At 49.3% G+C, this 16,921-nt stretch overlaps 1 protein-coding gene across 3 annotated transcripts in view; it reads left to right on the plus strand.

Moving 5' to 3' along the window:
- LOC103555512 (FLVCR choline and putative heme transporter 2) overlaps window positions 1-16,921 on the plus strand; it is a 55,013-nt gene that overhangs the window by 11,544 nt on the left and 26,548 nt on the right. The window lies entirely within an intron of this gene.

The raw sequence follows: 16,921 nt of genomic DNA on the forward strand, positions 1-16,921 counted from the left end.
TGCTTGGAGGAATGCATTCCCTGCCCTCTCTGTGCTTGCTGAGTTTACTGGGATCCTGGCCCTGGTTTTCTGGTGGTTTGCGTTTCCCCCTCTTCCTTATCTCTTCTCCTGTCCTCTTCCCCTCCTCCTCCACCTCCTCTTCCGACTCAATGGGAAATGTTGCGGGACTGGAACCTTGGCTAAGACATCTCTCCTATGGCTCAGGGCTCTGGGCGTAACAGGTGCTTACAAATGAATGGACAAATTAATAAGCAGGCTTCCATGTCCTGAAAGGAGTTAGTGACCAGTCAGTTAACTGAGAGCTCAGGTGGTTGGAGGAAGGCATTGTCAGGCCTGGATTGTCTTCCCAATGTGACTCAGTCTTGTTCCTTCAATGGAAAGAGCTGTAAGTCCTTACTGTGTGCCTTGAACTGTGCCAGACCCAGGGTGGTTGAGGACACTCTCTTTAGCTCTGCTGGGTGCCCTTGGACAAGTCCTTTAAGTTTTCTAAGTTTTGGCGTCTTCTTTCATAAGATGGAGATAATATTGGCTACTGCAAAAGGTGGAGGGTTGGATTAAAAGAGACAATAAGTGGAGGGCACTAATCTAGCAGAGTTTACCAGATAAGAAGTGCAAAATGAAGAACAGATGCTGTCAGTACTATCATCCATAAAGGTGGTTGCTCCTGTCTTCCGGAGGGGTGGTGGCTCCTGACATAGAAGGAGAGGCCAGTACTTCAGTGCGCATACTACCCATGTGGCAGTCTTAAGGATATGTGTGCACAGGGCATTAAGGGGTCACAGCCTGTGTGAGGACATTACCCCAGTGTGAGCGCAGTGGGGAGAAGCAGGACAGCTTCCCTGAGGACGCGATGTTAATAGCAGTTCTTTGTAAGCTAGGTGACCGGGAGTTGGGGGTCCCTGTGAGATTCTGGGCCAACCCCCAACCCGCACATGGGACTTTAGTCTCACAAACCTAAGACTCTGCTGAAGGAAGTGGGGCTCCCAGCTTATCAGGTGGACACAGCTGTTTTCCACGGCCTGGTTCTTGATCTTTTTCCAGCAGTGCTGTTCACAGGATGCCCTTCCCTTGACTTCAACTTGCCTCTATCCTCAACATCAAACAGCCCCGTGCGGATTGCAGGATGAGGGTTGGAGCCTCATCAGGGATGGTGAAGAACCATCGGGTTACAGTCAAAGCTGGTGTTCCCTCTTTCTTTCTTCTCTGTCTCCTGACTTCTCTCCAGCATCATTCCTAATTTTAACGGATGGAGCATCTCCCTTCTCTTGTTTCTGCAGGACTAAGGGCCCGTTACTTTGCTGGGCCATTCAGAGGGGGGAGGGCATCCTGCAGGCTCAGGTGGCCCTCCCAGACTCTTCTGCTTTCTGACCTCATCACAGGCATTTTTCCTTTTCTGTGCTGTGTAAAAACTCTAGCTCACCCCTCAGCGCCTACAGTTCAAGAGGAGGCCTTGCCCAGCGTGAGGGCAGGTAGCAGCGGCACCTGCAGTGTTTGCAGAAGGGCGAGATGGGAGGCAGGCCCGGGTTCCGCTTGCTTACCAACTTCTCACGATTGGACGGTGTGTCTCAGAAGCTCGTGATGGAGCAGGGTTGGCTTTGTCCCCCATCCGATTCCTTCTCTGGAGAGGAGGTGAACACAGCCCCTTTCAGTTCCAGGAGACCCCCTTTGATGGAACAACCCTGCTGGATTCAGAAGGGAGGGGCACAGAAACAGGAGCAAAATTAGTTTTTTATTTTTTCTTTTTCCCCTTCTCCTCTCCCCTTGAAATTGCTGATTTCTGCCCAGAACTCCTGTGTCAGCATGGCTGGGTCTCCTTTGGTGGCTCTGCAGGCAGCCATCTGTGCACAGGCTGTTTGCTGTGTCCGTGTACTCTGAGAAATGTAGGACGTGAGCGGCCCTGGGTCCTTATGTTAAAGCAGAGCCCATTCCAATGGGCTGTTTGTTTGGGGTGGTGGCTGCCATGTGAGCAATCCTCGCCTGCTCAGACCTTTGTCCTGGGTTTCCTGTTTGGTGCTGGACCTGTTGGTGGAGCCCTCAGTGAGCTCACTCAGAGGACCACTTCTTCTCTGCCCAGGAACTAAATAGGAGCACACACCTGTCTGGCACCATCCCTGCCTAGGATGCACGGGGAAGCCAACAGCTGAGCACTATCTCTTGAGTTCGTTCCTTTGCGCAGCTGAGATCAATTGTCTTTAAGTGTGGTCCATAAACCCCAACACTAGAACCACCGGAGTGTTTGTTAACAATGCAGAATCCTGGGCACTGGGCAGACCCCAGGAATTAGCCTCTGTGGGTGGCGCTCAGGAGTCTGTGTTTTTGATTCTGTGCCAGAGAATCTCATGTTCACTGAAGTTGAGAAGTCCTGCTGTGGAAGCCATGGAACCACAATCTAGCTCTGCTGGCAGCTGTTTGGGGCCTCCAGCAGGGCACCTGCCCTCCTAGGCATCAGCTTCATTATCCGTAACAAGGAAGCCTGCCTCACAGCATTGCCGCCAAAGTGAAATGAGGGGGTGTGTATGTGAAATTCCTGGATCCAGATAAGCCATCTTGGACATACTGAATGCACATCTATCTTCTCCCTCCCCATCAAACCCAGGTTCTGCAACATTCTTTCTGATATCTCTGGATTCCAGCTCCTTTCTTTCATCTTAGCTGCTGTCCCTGGAATTTTTGCTGATGGGTCTTCCTCCCCAGTGTGTCACGTTTTGGGAACTGAAGGAGACCCACCTCTCCACTCTCTCTGCTGATGAGTTTGGTTGGGACCAGTGTCACCACCTTCTAGACAAAAGTCAGCCCCTGCACGACCTGTTCATGGAACAGAGGCCATGCCTGGCACACAGCCAGAACCGAGAACATTTGGATGGAAAGAGGCATGACTGGTGTGCTGGTTTTTCTCTCTCTTTTTTTTTTTTTTCCAGGAAGATTAGCCCTGAGCTAACTACTGCCAGTCTTCCTCTTTTTGCTGAGGAAGACTGGCCCTGAGCTAACATCCATGCCCATCTTCCTCTACTTTATACGTGGGACGCCTGCCACAGCATGGTGTGCCAAGTGGCGCCATGTCTGCACCCAGCGAACCCAGGGCTGCCGAAGCGGAGTGTGCGAACTTAACCTCTGTGCCACCAGACGGGCCCCTGGTGTGCTGGTTTTACGCTTTACCTTTGGGGTGTTAGCTTCTCATTTCAGAAGGAAGATTCTGGATTATTTTCTGTGATCGCCATTCAGTAACGTCAGCCATGGCCTCAGGAGGATGGGCCTGTGGTGGGGGAAGAATGCAGCTTGACCCAACCCTCTTTCTAATCCTCCTTACCTTTTATGTGTAACAGGGCCCCCTGAGAAAATCTCTTCCACCTGCACCCTCGATTCCTGAAGCTTCTGAAGGCTGTGCTCAGGGGAGCAGCAGGTGGGAAAGCCCCACTCTGGGCTGGCTGAGCTGGGGGCGGGCCTGGGGAGATCAGGGCTCCCTGGTTCTCAGAGCCACTTCCTCTCCTCTGGCCCCTCACCAGCCCCCTCTGTCCCGAGTGTCACTGTCCCTGTCACCAACAGACATTCTTGGCCTCTGGCCGGCTGTGTGGCCTTGGGACAGGCGTCTCCACAGCCTCTTGCTCTGTTTGTGGAGTAAGGACTGGCCTCCTTGCTAGTGTTTGTTCCCTCAGGGCTATTGTCAGGGGAAGGGAAGTTCTCTTCTCAGGGCTCAGATCACTGGCTGGAAGTTTGTTTAGGGACTTAAGGAGACATTGACATTCTCTCTTCTCATTAGACCGCTTTCTGACTCACTGTCCAGAAAGAACTTTGATAAGAGGTGCAGAGTGAACATGTCTCCATTCTATGATGACCCAAGCGCATTCCTCATTGCATGACAAACCCCGTAGCAAATGATCCCTTCAGAGCCTGGATCATCTTGAGTCTCAGACCATGTCTTCCTGGCATATGTAGCTGCTTGGTGCCTTGTGGCTCAGCAAGGATCTGTGGGGGGAGAGCGGGGCTGCGAATGGGAACAGCGGAAGTCCTGATGTCTACCTCACCGATGGCTAACTCGTGACTTCAGCAAGCAGCTTAGACTCCGTTATGGAATGGAGAGAACAACGTGCCCCTCGTGGGGTGTGTTGCCGCGTCTGCACTTTGGTCATTCTGCTGTTCACCTCACTGGGTGGTTTGGAGGCTCCGATTTTGTGCTGGTTGTGCAAGTGCAATGGAAACTGTGAAATATTATGCCAATGTGGGCTTTTAAGTGTCCTTAAAAAAAAAAGATTCTGGAGTTGCTCCATCACACTTGGAGAATGAAAGGGTTTTCTTGTCCACAAATCATGTCTTATCTATCCTGTGAAGTGCAACCTTGGATAAGGGCCGCGCCCTCCATTTATGGGGTTTGGCATTCTTGCCTCTAGCATCAGCTTTGTTTCAGAAGAAGCTCTGGTTATTCTGGCTGCAGGAGCCTCTCCCGGAGCTTCTGGATTCCAAAGCATCCCTGCCGATCTGATCCTTTTGAGTGAACCATGTTGCAGCTCCAGGAGTCCTGCAGAGCATTCTGATTCCTTTTGATTCCAAGAAGGGCCTTTTATCAAGGGTTGGCACGAAGCAGCTTTCCAATCTATATGTGCCTAGGATGGCTCTTCTCTTCAATGTAGGAAAATGGTGGTGGTGGCGCAGCTCAGACGGATTTGGTCCCCACCATCAGGACATAGGGCCCAGGAGTGAGAAGTTTTCTCCTGAGAGCCTGGAGGTCCCGGCCTTACCACATTTTTCTCCCAGGGCCCTTATAGTTAGCAAGTGGCAGTGATCAGTGGTCACGAATGGGGACTGGTGGGGTAGGACAGTCCTTGTGAAGATGTTGCATCTTCTCTCTCTAGAGTTCTTCTCTCGCTCCTTAGGGAAGAGGGTAGCCCATTATCTGCCCCAGGAATGGCTAGCCCTGTATTCTCATGCTACTCCACAAAACTCCATGACCTTTACTAGGGTGTCCCCACCCTGGACCAGATCGCGGTCCCTTGCAGATAACCCACACAGGCCCTGGGTCATTCAGTCTTTGTCTCTCTTTGAATTCTACTTGTCCTGGATGGCATCCTCCAGCCAGCCTCCCTGTGTCTCCCCAGTGGACAGCAGGTAGTGTGACAGATGAGAGCCAGTGAATGAGGGCTCTCCTCCCATGGGCCTGTCCCTGTCACCAAGTACAACCTTGGATTAGTGGCCACACCCTCCATTTAAAGGGCTCAGCACCCTGACCTTTACAGTCAGATCTTGAGAGCTACTTTTGCTTTTTAGAGACAATGCACCACCGCCTTCATTTATTTATTGAGCAAATATTTACTGAGTGTCTGTTCAGTGCCGAGCAACATTCTGAGCTCTGAGGCTGCAGCAGTGAGTGGGAAAGCAAAGGTCCCCGAGTTCCCCTTTAAGGGAAGAGAGAGTAGGCTGTAAGGGCGTCATTGAGGGAGGGATGATGCTGGAAATGTCAGGCCACGTAGGAGGGGCGCTGGCTTCAGAGCAGGCTATTGGCAGATGTTCTCCTGTAAGTAGGCCCCTGAGTAACTCGCTAAATCTCAGGGCCGGATCTGGTGGTGCTGCTGTCTTGGGGTGGTGTTACATATGGGTGACTAATAGTTTTCCTGGTACAAGGTTTAGATTTCTTTTTCTTTCCAGATTTCTCTCTGGGATCATGAGGTAGGGTTAGTTAACTTGTGAAGTTGGCTTTTTAGGAAAAAACCACAGGGGGCTCACGCTGTCTGTTTCTGGAGACACACCCTGAAATAAGAGGAAGTGGGTCTGGCTCATGGCAGCCCTTTAAGCAACAACTCTTCCAGGGCCTGCCCGTGAGTAATCCCCAGGGTCTGAGTTTCAACTCTGAAAATGGCAATGAGAGGGCTGTCACTAAGCGAGCCCAACCAGACTGAGAAGAAAACTTGGGAGGATTAGAAATATTTATTGTCACAAGAAGTACTTTTGGGAATGACAGCGTGTGACATCGCAGACAAAGGAGACAATTCTTCTGCTTTGGGCTGTTTTACGACCTGCTGTCAAAGGCAGGGAGTGGTACAGTTGAGCACAGGACAGTATGGTCCATCTGTTGGCTGCTGCGTGCTGGTGTCTGGGACAGAATTGGTGGGAAGTACCCAAGCATTTGAGCGGAGCTTTGCATGTTGGCTATTTCAAATGTGAAAAGCTTGGAGAAAGTCAGCTCTGCATTCTGTGCCTTGGCTGTCCTGTTGGTTCAAAAGATTCCGTCTCATTTTTCCTCTTTCCCAGCTGAGTCCCTGGGGAAGTTCTATGAGCCTATGGTCGTTGGCGGCCAGCACCCTCAGACGGAGGGACGTTTGAGTGGTGAAGCCGGCATGACACGGGCTCTCGGTGAAAGGGGAGGCAGAAGAGGCTTCACGTCTGCCCTCATGTGGACCTGCACTGACCCTTGCAGATGTCACCATGAGGACAATTTCAAGAGGAAGACCAACCCTTAAAAGGAGGGGTGTGTGTACCAGGAGCCTCCTGAGTTGATGACTGAAAGCGGACACAACTGTGAGGCTCAGCTGAAAATATAAAGCCCTTTGTCAGCATCTTTTTTTTTTTTTTTAATCAAAAAATTTCCCTGTAGAACTCAGACCCCTCCCCTAAACTTAGCATCTTCTCTATTTACAGCCTAGGGTTCCCCTGCTCTTCAGCCACCTTGCACTCCCCAAAGATGAGGAGGAAACCCAGCACCAAGGCTGTAGGTCAAGATCAAGGTATATTAGATGTCTATAAGCTTGGTGGTGTGAGCTCCTTGTCTCCTCTACCCTTTGGTGTGGTGCTTAGTATCAGTAGGGGCTCAATAAATTTGTGTGTAGATTTGAGGGTGAGAAGTTGATCAGTGTACTTCCAGTGGCCTCCATATCTGATCTTGGGGCACCCCAAATTTGAGGTCTTCCCTGTGTCATTCCACCTTGCCTCTGCTTACTTTTGGTGGTAAACTCTTGGAATACAGCAAACTGCTACTGTGCCCAACTTGTTTGCTGTAGAGGAAACTGGAAATACTTGTTAGGTTTGAGCTGCACAATTGTAGAAGTCATCTCTTTCATCAGAAGATACTTCCTGAACACCGTCTCTGTTGTCGGCATATTGCGGGGCGTGGTGTGGGGAGGGGTCACACAAGGAAATGTTAGTCAATGTCCTGGTCCTCAAGGTGCTAACAGTCTAGTTGGGGAGACAACACCCAATGTGGAAAACACCCGAAACTAAGCATTACCTAAGAACAAGAAATCCCATGGGGCGTAAGTACGTCGTGAACAAAACAGGCTATGGCTGGAGACACCTCTCGCCGTTGCTTCATCCAACAGCTAGACATACAGGGAGGCACTTGAATTACAGAGTGGAGCATGTAAGACTGGAGGGGTGGTCAGCTCTTTGAGGGCGGTGACGTCTGTGGCTTTCACCCTGTTCATCAAGGGATTTGGAGTCAGATAGCCATGGGTTTGAATCTCAGATCTACCATTAGAATCTGGGTGACCTTGGGCAAAGTACTGATGTTCTCTCATCTGTAAAAACCAAACCAGAGGTAGTGATGCCCACTTAGGGGGTTGTTATGAGGGATTAAATGAAATAACGTGGAAAATCTTTTATCACACTGCCTAGCCCATAGTGGGTGTTCATTATGTGTTAGATTCCTTCCTTCTGGTTTGGGTAACAGAAGACCTGAGGGTTTAGCCTAATGGTTAAGAGTACAGACTCTAGGTCAGATGGTCTGAGCTTGAAGTCCAGCCTTATCACTTACTATTAGAGGACCTTGGGCAAGCTACTTAAATGCCAGTTTCCTCAGTTTTAAAATAGGGATTAAAAGAGTGTGTGTATATTTATCTACGGTGCTTAGGCTGGTGCCTGTGGCCTGGTAAGCACAATGGGTCACCTGTTCTTACTATTCTTATCTTCTCTAGGAATCACGATTGCAGGCTATCCTCATTTCGGTCGCTGCTGCTTCCTGCCATACCCTAACCTATTTTCCCCCCAAGGTTGAGGAAACCCAAGAATGTCAGGGTAGTATCAGCCACCAGCATAATCACAGATTTGAGGACAAACTCTGTGAGTGGGGAGGCAGCTCTAAGGAAGTCTGGAGTTGACCAGCTGTGACCCTGCTTCCTAACTTCTTAGAGACCTAAGCTTAGCCTCTTAAATCCATAAACCTCTTTCATGAGTGATTTTCCCCCAAATCAATGAGATTGTTTTTTGTTCCTGAAGGTGTGCTACCTCATTAATCTTGAGTTGGCCGTTTCAAAAGAGCCAAGGGCTTGGATTTGGGGATTTCAAAACTACAGTCATATGAGCAGGTTTTGCGTGCGCATTATTACTTACCATGGTATTTTCCTGGAAGCTGCCTGGCGTTCCAAGGTGGCTGGGAGCTCGTTCTCATGGTTAAACCGTTGTTCATCGTCAGTGTGTCAGTGCCCTAGCAGCCACCTCGTTCTCTTTGCTTCTAACTGGAGCATCCACAGACTCAGTCCCAGGCCCCGACTCTGAGCCTCCTCCGCGGGTCCAAAGGTGGCTTTGCTGCAGACTGCCTTCAGTGTAACCTAGTCCATGACATTTGGGACCCTGGAGCCCCTGTTTGTGCATTACTATTCCCAGATTATTCACTTGCAGGTGTAAACAGATGTCTAAGTGACTCACCAAGGAGAGAGAGAGGTATTTACAGGACGAGAACTGGGCGTTGGAGTGTGCAGACATGCCTCAGCAGCACCCTCTCTGTGGTGTTGAAATGCCCACACAGTGCACACTGGGGCCGGGCAGTGAGTGTTCAAGTCACTTCTGAGTCTTGTACATAGTTCCCCACATGGACGTGGGGACAAAACTTTAGTGGTGGCCTCCCTCCTGGTGGCCATGCTGTCCATGCCTGAGACTCCCGTGTCAAGCCACACAGCCCAGGAATGTGTGGGCATGTTTTTCTATGGAATGTAAATTAGGCATACCACATTTCTAGCATATTTTAGTGCTCATAAATTCTGTATGGACTTAAATGACCCTTAATATAGTAACATTTTCTTACATTTGTGTAGCTTGAATTTGCCTCGTCTCTGTGGTACTCTGTGAACCTTAGCTTCTGATTAATCGTTGGACTGTAATCCCATTGCTAGTGTACCCAGAGATGTGTAGATACACCATGTACCTAGCCGCGCATCATGTAAAGACACCCTTGTGGGGGTGGCCTCCTGCTCCTAAGGGTTGATGGGCTTTAAGTGTCAAGTATTTAAGTGGGCTTTAAAGGACCCTCAATGACGCTTTTTAAATAGCAGACTTTCTGTGAGAACCTTGTCTGGGTTTAAGTTCCCACCCACGTCTTTCCCTGGGTCTGGGCTCAGGGCTGCTGCAGAAGGGAACTAATGTTTTCCTGACGGTCTGGTTAACTGCAGCCCATTCATTCGACAGCCATTTATGGAGTAAGCCCCTGTTCTGGTTCCCAGGCTCCAGACTAGTGTCAGAGGAATGGCTGAACACCAAAGGGTTAGAGAAGTTTGGGGCAAGCAGATCTCACTAGCTTGGATAACCGAGGAAGACTCAGTGAAGGAACTGACGCTGAGACGGGCTCTGAAGGACTGAGAGGGAAACCTTTCCAAGCAAGGCGACTGCTCGGATCAAGGTGGAGGCCAGAGGTGGAAAGGTTGGAATCGTGACTCGTCCAATCTGGCTGGAGAACCAGGGACCTGGAGGGAAGTGGGTGGAGACAGACTGGAAACTAGGTGAAGAAAGCCAAGAGCAGCAGGCTGAGGGGTTTGGACTTCCGTGCTCCCTCTGGGAGGGCCGACTCCTTGAAGGTCTTGAGCGGGGGCTTTGTGGGCAGTGCAGCTCCGAGGAACGTGCCCCTGAATACGCTGTGCAGGGTGACGGAGAGAGACCCGGGTCGCTTGAAGGAGACGGGGCACATTCAAAGTGGGCTTCCGGGGAGGCCTGGGAGGGTCTGGGACGGAGAGGACGCGAGAGGGCAGAGTCGGAGGTGACAGAGAGCTGAGAAAGAGCAGAGAGAAGGGGCAGGAGCCGGGGAAGGAAGAGGACGAGAACTGGGGCGGGGGGTTTGCCTGACTGCCATAAAGAAACCAAGCGCGTCCTGTGAGTCCCAGCAGCCTCTCCGCTCCTGCCGGGCGCCATCGCTGGGTGAGGGTGTGCGGGCTGGAAGAGCCAAGCTTGCACGTCGGCGTGAGTGCCTCGTCGGTGTAGAGCATCCTGCTGAGCAGTCCCTTCAAGTGAGCTCATTTAGTCCTCAGAACAACCCCGCGAGCTCGATAGTTTGACTAGGTGATATCATCTTCCTTTTCTGGGTTAGGAAGCGGGCACTAAGAGGTGAATTAACTTGCCAAGGTCAGACTGCTAGTAACTGGTAGCGCTGGGATTTGAACTCAGATCTCTCCGACTCCAGAGCCTGAGCCCTTGACCACTGTATTCCAGTGAGGATGTCTCCAAGGAAGGTTGGGATGGAAAGAAGGAAAGGTGAGGGGTTCATTTCAAAGTGAACAACAGGGGCCGGCCAGGTGGCGCAGCGGTTAAGTGTGCACTTCCGCTTCTCTGCGGCCTGACATTCTCCGGTTTGGATTTCAGGTGCGGAAATGGCACCACTTGGCACGCCATGCTGCGGTAGGCGTCCCACATATAAAGTAGAGGAAGATGGGTATGGATGTCAGCTCAGGGCCAGCTTTCCTCAGCAAAAAGAGGAGGACTGCCAGTAGTTAGCTCAGGGCTAATCTTCCTCAAAAAAATACACCCCCAAAAACAAAAATAAACCACAAAGTGAACAACAGGGGTGTGACCTCCGGGTGTGAGCTCCTCAAGGAGCAAGGTAAGCCCCATAGGTCACAAGGAGACCCAGTTTGAAGTGAGGGTTCAAGCCCAGGGGCTCTGCTGAGGGGAAAGCTGCTGACCCAATAAGGGGACATTTTTGACCCTCAGTGCCAGGGAGCCAGCTCCTGGGAGCCCTGAAATTCTGGAGAACGGTGGTTCTGGGGGTCTCGGAGCCGATATAATGCGTGTTGTGTTGTGTGATGGGTTAGGGGTGGCATCTTATCCCAGAGGCAGCCCGGTGGTTTTCTGGTTTTATTCTTGCTCTGCCAAACGCGTGAGCCAGAATGACAGGTGGTGCATTACACAGAGCAAGGCTTCTCCTGTCACCCAGGCCCTCGGGCTGCACAGGAGTGTTTGTAATTGTGTCATTTGTTCTGGAAGTGCCCATGGCTGCTAGCTTGCAGCAGTGTTTAGCTATCACCCTGGAGTTTGTGGAAAGAGCAGAAATGAGAGAAAATGAAAATCGAGTATCCCAGGCTGCCTCTCATTCCTCACATTTTTGTTAAACACCTGCCTTTGGGGTGAAGTGGGCGGTGCTGATTGGCACACAGGCTCTGGATTCAGAACCGCTGTGTGTGAAACTGAGCTCTGCTACTGTATGTCTGTCGCCTTGGTCAGGTCACTTCACCTTTCTGCACCTCAGCTGCATCATCTGTGAAATTGGGACAATGTTTACCCTTCTTTCTGGGGTTGTTGTGAGGATTGAGATACCCCGTGGAAAGTGCCACACAATTCACCGATTGGTGTTATGTCCTAGGCTCCAGAGATAAATGTGAGTCCTGCCCTCATGGAGCTTATAGTCTGGTTGGGGAGACAGATGTTAATTGAATAATCCTACAAACATAAAACTACCTCTGTGAGGGGACCTGACCTGGGTTGAGGGACTGGAGAAAGCTTCCCTGAGGAAGTGTGACTTGAGCTCAGGCCTGAAGGATGTCTGCGTTTACTAGGTGACACGGAGCAGGGAGGGCACTGCAGTCTGGTGCAAAACTGAGAGGAGCTGGTGCAAGATCCCTGTAGTCTTCTGGCACAAGGGCGCTTGGGACATTTGAAAGACAGAAAGGAGGTCAGTGTGGCCAGGTCTCAGGGAGCAAATAGTCGACCAGGGGCAGACGACCCCACGAGCAGAACTTTGTGGGTGTGTTTAGGATTTTTCCCGCTCATTTCTAAGAAGGGGAAGTCACTGCAGGGTTTTAAGCATCTTAAGGACATGATCTGATCACATTTTCCAAATATCCCTTACTGCAGCGAGGAGAATGGCTGGGAGCACAGCCACATGGAAGCCGTTAGGGGGCCCATGCCATAATTTTTGTGAGGCCAGTGTCTCCCAGAATCCCTTGATGGGTGATAAGGATTGCCTGCGTATGAAAACAGGTACTCAGGACCAACTCCAGACCTGAGGGATCACAGTGCAGTTCGGGCTGGTGAAATACTGCTATGGGCTATGTAGAAATGAAGAGACCCTAACTCTCCTTTAAAAGCAATTTTTAAAAAGTAAGTTTCTGAAGGCCAGCCCTGGTAGTCCAGTGGTTAAGATTCGGTGTTCTCACCGCCATGGTCCGGGTTTGGTTCTTGGTCAGGGAAGCACACCACCTGTCTGTCACTTGTCATACTGTGGTGGCTGTGTGTTGGTGTGATGCTGAAAGCTATGCCACTGGTATTTCAAACTCCAGCAGAGTTACCCCTGGTGGACAGGTTTCAGTGGAGCTTCCAGGCTAAGACAGACTAAGAAGAAGAAACTGGCCACCCACTCCTGAAAAAGTTGGCCCTGAAAACCCTACGAATAGCAGCAGAGCATTTTCTGATAGAGCGCCAGAAGGTGAGAGGATGGTGCAAAAGACCGGGCAGGGTTCCACTCTGCTGTCCACAGGGTCCCTAGGAGTCAAAATCCACTCAGCGGCACCAATGACAGCAGCAAATTCCTCAAGAGCTAAGACTCTGACTTGGTTTGAGTGTGGTATCGTGTGTTTTGCTGGTGACTTTGTATTTTGTTGAGGATGATAAAACTAGAACCTACGCTGAGACATAAGCCAAGTCAAAAGCAGTTAGCAGTGATTTTTAATCATCCACCTTCATGGCCTGGGGCTCTGTTTTCTGCGAGCCCAGGAAGGTGCTGGCCCCACCCTCCCATGGCAGCACTCTCCCATCTCTTGGAATTAATCCTGTACTGACGTGGGCTGCAGGTCTCTGAGTTTACCCAAGTGATGTCCTATTGAGTGCTTGCCAGAACTCACATGGGTGAAAATATATGCTTGTGTTGACCAACATCACGCCAACATTTGATGGGAGGAGGGAGGTGAGCTCGGGTTCTGGAGTCAGACAGAACAGGTTTAGGGGGTCAGCTCTTCTGCTAGCTGCCTGTGTGACCTTGGGCAGGGTGCTGACCATCAGTTTTTCTCATTTTTGTCTTTGTTGTAAGCTTCTTGGATTAAATGAAAAAGATAAATTATATTAGATACCAGGTGTACAGTAGATGCTCAAGAAACGGTCGGCTATCCTACCCTCTCCCTACACTCCCCCATACACATATTTTTCCTTACCACTTCACAGTGGTTTCTACAATGTGGTTTGTAGAAAGAACATGAACCCTATTGGCAGACCTGCGTGATATGGCCAACTTTGTGTAGACAAGATTTCCCACCAACGTTCATCTGTCCATCTGTCTAGCCAGCCAACATGACTGAGCGCCTACTAAGGGACAGACTTAGGAACTAGGATCTGGGGTACAACTGTACACTCTCAGTGAGCACGGCTCTCAAGAAGCAGGAAAAAAATGAGTCTTGAAAAAACAAAAGAGGCAGCAGTTTCCAGTCTAATCCCTATGTTTTGGTTTTCCACATTGGGCATGAAAGTATCTCCGTGGCAAATTTTCTCCTGGAGATAGATCACTATGAGACAGCATTGCTACCTGACTGGGGTTACCTCAGGCCTCTACAGCTAGGTGCTTAGCCCTGCTGGTGGAGAAGGCTTCAGTGCTGGACTTGAGGTGGAATGAAACGCACTCAGGCTTAGTGTGTAGCTGGAGAATGGAGTTCAGCCGCTGCGGGGTCAGGTGTGTAGTGTAGCACCAGCTGGGAGGATTTATTTCTCGGGGCAGAAGATTCCTGGGAATTAGGTTATCCAACATCAGGGTCCTTTGGGAATGAAAGAATGACACAGCCTGGGGTGATGTCCCATATCTTCCCACATTCTTGCCAAAGGGACCCTGGGGATTCTATTTAACTTCTAGATCTCCAATTCTGAAGTGCTTAGGCTAAGGCCAGGTGTGACCTGCAGTGGGCCTGTCTTCCCAGCTATGAGGGTTGTGTTTGTCCCTCTGTCTATGGCTGGTTTTTACCCTCAAAGGTTTTTTTTTTTTTTTTTTTTTTTGAGGAAGATTAGCCCTGACCTAAATGCTGCCAATCCTCCTCTTTTTGCTGAGGAAGACTGACCCTGAGCTAACATCCATGCCCATCTTCCTCTACTTTCTATGTGGGACGCCTGCCACAGCATGGCTTTTGCCAAGTGGTGCCATGTCTGCACCTGGGATCTGAACTGGCGGAGCCTGGGCCGCCAAGAAGCGGAACGTGCGAAGTTAACTGCTGCGCCACTGGCCTGGCCCCAACCCTCAAAGTCTTGGAGATCAGCAGTTAAGATGCTGGACTCAACTCTGACAAATCAGTGTGATTGAGGATCAGATAAAGATCCGAGGACGTGAAGTATCTCTTCTCTTCTGGAGAAGCCTGCTCGCCTGGGCCTTTCTCAAGGCCCTTGGTCCTGGAGGCCACCACCAGGCCCAGTGGAGGAGGCACTGGCTTGAGAAGCCAGGGGGTATGTTTATTCACCTCAGCTCTGCGTGACCTCAACAAGTCACTTAACCTCTAGAGTTTAGCCTCACTTAGCCTCCGTTTGTCCCACTGATAATTAGTTGTATTAGAGGATGACAAAGGAACTTTCAAACTATAATATTCTATAATTTCGACCCACAAGTATCCCCATTTGTGTTATCTTTTGTATCTTCATTTTAAATGCCCCCTGCGCCCCTAGAATATAAAGCTCCTTGAAGGCAGGCACCTTGCCATGTGCATCTTGGTGCCTCCTAAACATCTAGCAGAACACTTTCCACACAGCAGATGCTTTAAAGATCGGTTTGATTTGTCGATTATATACTGGCATACACTGGAAGAACCCTATACTGAGCCTATTGATGATGACTTTTGTGAATATTCCAGAGCTGAGGACCACTAGTGACCATCCTGAGTGGGTGTAATTGAGAGGCTGGAAAACCAGTGTAGACAGTCAACAGATTGGCAGCTGCTGAATGGTGTTGTGTGTCTGGTATTTTCCCATAAGCATCGTTGCTGTAGACATCTTTGCTGCAAGCACTTTTGCCACGTAACTAATTGGTCATAGGACAGTTTTGCTGTAAGAGATAAAAATCACAAAAAATAAAAGAGGGACATAATGAAACATGAAAAAGGAATAATAAAATTAATGACTTTATTTCAAAATACAAAATATTTGAATACATTTAAAATGTGTATAGATTCATGGCAATACTGTGCAAATAACTGACTTTATTTTGTGGGTTGGGCCTAAGCACTTGTCTTCAAAGTCCTTCGTTCATAGTAGTCTACATTTTTTTTTTGCTTGTTGATTCATCTCCTTGTTTGGCATCCAGCACACTTTTTATTTTTCACTAAAACGTGCTCCTTCGTTAAGAGAGGTATCAGTTTCCATGAGATGCATATTTGTAACTGAGCTTTGAATTGCATTGTGAAAAGCTGTCTACACTGTTATTTGTTCTTGGCATATTGTCACATGTCTTTTGATAAATGTCCCAAAGTTATACTGGAAATGTGGAGCTAAGATTTATATAATATAACATGGCAATACTGTGTCCATGAAGAAATGAAACTAAACTATCAAACAATTAAAACCAAACTCTCAATCAGGTATGTTATCTTTTACAGCAAAATTTCGTTATGAACAATTAGATATGCCACAAAAATGCTTGCGGCAGGATGCCTAAAGTGGAAGTACCTAGAACCTGCGTGCAGTGTGGTGTGGAAGCATATTGCTTCTCTACCTGCAGCTCCTTTCAAATACAATAAAGGAAAAGGGGCGCCTTAAGACAGAAGACCTCCTCGTCTTCCTTTACTCTTAGAATCTGAGGCTTGCCTGAGTTAGGCTATTTTCCAGTTTCTGCCTTGGTGTGACGTGTGGCAGAAGGGCTTCTGGGAGTCGTATGACAGCTTGTCACTACTGAGTCATGGCATCTCTGACCTCGGAAACACCCACCTCACGTTATCTGTCAGGTCCTTGGAGTTTGAACTTCCACGCAGATATGAGATGTTTTAATTTGTTGGTGCGTGCTCATGTGTGTGTGTGTGTGTGTGTGTTTATAGCCAGTTTGCATGTGTCCATGTCCTGTGTGTATAAATGTATGCAGTTGCGTGTGACTTCACACTACAGATGCTTTATAAATCACTAAGTTCTTTACACAGTGAACTTAGGCTGTCATGTTTGTAAATGTGGTAAGAACTGAGGCTTCCGTCTCTTACTGAATGTAAGTTCTTGTGGTTGTAGGTGTAGAACTTTTCCCTCAGCTGGTCTCTCAGCTCCAGGGTAACAGATTCAGTGAAATGAAGCATTTAAGTGGGGGCTGGCCTGGTGGCGCAGCTGTTAAGTTCGCACGTTCCGCTTCTTGGCGGCCCGAGGTTCGCAGGTTCGGATGCTGGGTGTGGACATAGCACCGCTTGGCAAGCCATGCTGTGGTAGGCGTCCCACATATAAAGTAGAGGAAGATGGGCACGGATGTTAGCTCAGGGTCAGTCTTCCTCAGCGAAAAGAGGAGCATTGGCAGTAGTTAGCTCAGGGCTAATCTGCCTCAAAAAAACCAAAAAAAGAATTTAAGTGGTATGAAAAAAAAGTCAAGATTGTTTTACTCTACCATAGAGATGGAAATATATAGGAACCATTGTTCATTAGTTTACAGCTACTGAAGAGCCAGTCTGCATTGAGAACGTCAACTATAATTGTTTTCAATAGCTATTGATAAGTGAGGGTGGTCAGAGGTGTGTGAGTTTGGTTGTCAATCAAAAGAGAGATCTTGTGGGGCCGGCTTCGTGGCTAAGTAGTTAAGTTCGTGTGC

Source organism: Equus przewalskii, chromosome 25, assembly GCF_037783145.1.
Source record: "Equus przewalskii isolate Varuska chromosome 25, EquPr2, whole genome shotgun sequence".
Lineage (NCBI taxonomy): Eukaryota > Metazoa > Chordata > Mammalia > Perissodactyla > Equidae > Equus > Equus przewalskii.